This window comes from Cricetulus griseus (genome assembly GCF_003668045.3).
Source record: "Cricetulus griseus strain 17A/GY chromosome 1 unlocalized genomic scaffold, alternate assembly CriGri-PICRH-1.0 chr1_0, whole genome shotgun sequence".
Classification (NCBI taxonomy): Eukaryota; Metazoa; Chordata; class Mammalia; order Rodentia; family Cricetidae; genus Cricetulus; species Cricetulus griseus.
The window spans coordinates 16,762,086-16,765,138 of NW_023276806.1; positions in this window are offsets into that span (position 1 = coordinate 16,762,086).

Sequence of the window (3,053 nt, forward strand, 5' to 3'; positions counted from 1 at the left end):
TACTGAGCACAAGTTCTGTGTCACAGCACTGTTGGGGGTGCACAGGGAAGCATGAAGTCTCATTAGACCCAGTCATTGTCCTAATAGGGTTACTGCAGTGGGTAAACTGGATGCCAAAGGGTAGAGTAGAGGAAAGCCAGAACCCTATACACTAGATAACTGAACAGTTCAAGGTCACCAAGGAGAACAATTGAATCTTAACAATAACAAATTTATTTAAATGCAGTTATGTGAAATGAATTCAGATTATAAGGCAAGGTTTGTATTTTCTTGCTCAGAGTTATTTCGTGATATATGTTTGTTTTTCTTTCAGTAAATACAGTACCACACTATAAATGTATATTGTTGGTAGTTGTACATAAGTATTAGTTACCTGCACATTTAATTTTTTCAGATAGAGGATTACTATGTAACCTGGGCTAGCCTCAAACTGATGAGACCCCTGCCTTAGCATCTCAAGTCCCATGACTTGATGTGTGTGATAACACACCAGCTCCTATGCAATTCTTAGATATGTCTCTAGAGAGCTCCGCTTTGCCTGCCCCCAACACCATCATTTGCTAGTCAAATTAGGATCATTTTGTGAGGGTTCAGAAATCTGGACTTACAATTAACAGAGTAGGTAAATATACATTGATTTATAAATAAGAATTTTAGCTACTTTCATTTTGAAGTCTGAATTATTGTTCCTCTTAGTTTAACTCGTTTTAAATCTCACATTTTAGCCGGGCGTTGGTGGCGCATGCCTTTAATCCCAGCACTCAGGAGGCAGAGTCAGGTGGATCTCTGTGAGTCTGAGACCAGCCTGGTCTCCAGAGCAAGTGCTAGGATAGGCTCCAAAGCTACACAGAGAAACTATGTCTCGAAAAACCAAGAAAAAAAAAAAGAAAAAACATCTCACATTAATTGGTACATTTTAGCATTTATCATTGGTACATTTATCATTCTAAAAGGATTCAGTTTGGGATTCAGGTTGAGTACTGAGGCAAACTGTTTTTCAGCGTGAGATTTATTAGAGTTATTAATGCCCTGGACAGACACACAGCAGCATGATGGTGGATCAGAGGAGACTTCAGTCCGCAACCCACTGATGGACAGACAGTATGATGAGGGTTCTGATGAGAATTCAAGCCCCTGAGGCAGAGTGGGGGTTCTCTTCTTGGAAGTCTGAGAGGAAGGAGGATTGTATTTTGTAGCTCAGAGCACTGACCTACAACCATGCTGTCCATGACTGCTGGGCAGCAGGAGGGAGTCCTTCACTGGGGTGCATAGAGAATGCATGACTCTTAGGGTGTGAGGAAGTGGAGGGAGGGGTGTATTCACTGTGTCCAGTATTTCAGTAACTCTTTCACGGCCAGGAGGCTGGCAACCTGCTGTCTGTGAGACTTGGGAAAGTAAAAATTGAATGAGGATGGCTGATGGCTGCTGTTCTCCTGGAATCAGGGAAAAATGCACAGGTCCACTGCCATGGATGTTTATAGAATTTCATATTGAGCTCTGTAGTCAGGCAAGGGTGTCAGATAGAAAGAGTTTAAGAATCAGGGAGATCAAATGTTGATGATTGTATTATTAATGGAAGGGAAAGCAGGATGCTTAATTCCCCAATGAATAAAGATATTGGGAGATCAGGGCAAGCCCGGAGGACAGAGTCCTGCCTAGAATAACCTAAAGAATTCTGCTCCACAGATACCTTTCTGCCATGTTTGTTTTTATGTGCATTTCTAGGGGTGAGACCAAGGGCCTGAAGAAATAATATAAAACATCTGGACACTAAAATGAGGAGGAAGACAAACAACTAACCCACCCATGCCACCATCAAGTTGTGGTGTGGGGCAAGAGTAGTCATCATAGAGAGAGTTTTGGCACAGCAAGCATTTAACTCAATGTGTCTTCTACTGCTTTGGTGTCTGTGAGCCTCATTTATTGTTGCTATTGTTTTGTTTTGTTTTCATGGGTGGCTACATCAATACTGTATTCATGTTTATGAAACCATATAGAGGTAATATACATAGACATCTTCACATGCTGCTAAGGTTTTGTTGAGCCTGGCTTTATAGGCTATATTTTAAATATCATCCAGAAGGATGGAATCGATAGTACAATAGCATATAAAGCTTTAGCTAATGGCATGAAAGAATTTTTATACTTGACTGGGTTTATAATGGAGGCTGCAATACATGTGATAGTTTCACTCCAAGCTCATGATATTGGGATTGCTCAGGTCATAGCAGGACATAGCAGGGTCCGGGATTCTTCTTGCTCCTGTTCAGAATCTATAATCTCTGCTCTGACCACCAGAGGGGATTGTCATCCTAGTCTGGTATCTTATAGAATGAGACAACAGACCATGTCTCAATGTCATATTTTTGTGACCAAATCATGTGTTGTGGGTGGCTGTGACACATTTGTCTCATAAACCAGGTTAGGCTTCACGAAACCATAGCCAGGACACAATTCTAGGTACCATTTTCTGTGCTAATTACATTTCTTATGGTGATGACAACATATCTGATGAGAAGAAACTTAAAGAAAGGATGACTTGGGATCATTTTCTGTGGACATAAAGTCCATCATATGAGGGAAGTCTGGCAGCAGGAGATACTGTGAGAATTTGTAGCAGATGCTGGCTCACATTTCAGTTGACAAAGAAGAACAAAGGCTATGAAAGGGGCTGGCTCTGCTAAGAGTCTGCAGCCTTCTTCCTTCCCAAATCTACTTCCTAGGCTAGACAACAAATGCCAGTGTTCCACAACCTCTGAAAACAGTGTCAGCATCTAAGGACCCAGTACTTAAACACATGAGCATGTGGGGTAACATTTTATGTATGTCTCTGCCACATAACTGAATACACTCAAAGTAGAGTTACAGGATTTCTATGACTATCATCTCATCATTATATTAGTAATTAGTACCATCAATAAACTTGGCATGTGTATTTTCACTGTTGTAACACCAGAGCACTTCCTATGTATCTATGGAAATAACACAAGGACATGGTATAGTTATACTCAGTTATAAAAAGACCATATGCTCTTAGGCTTTGCCATCTGTAT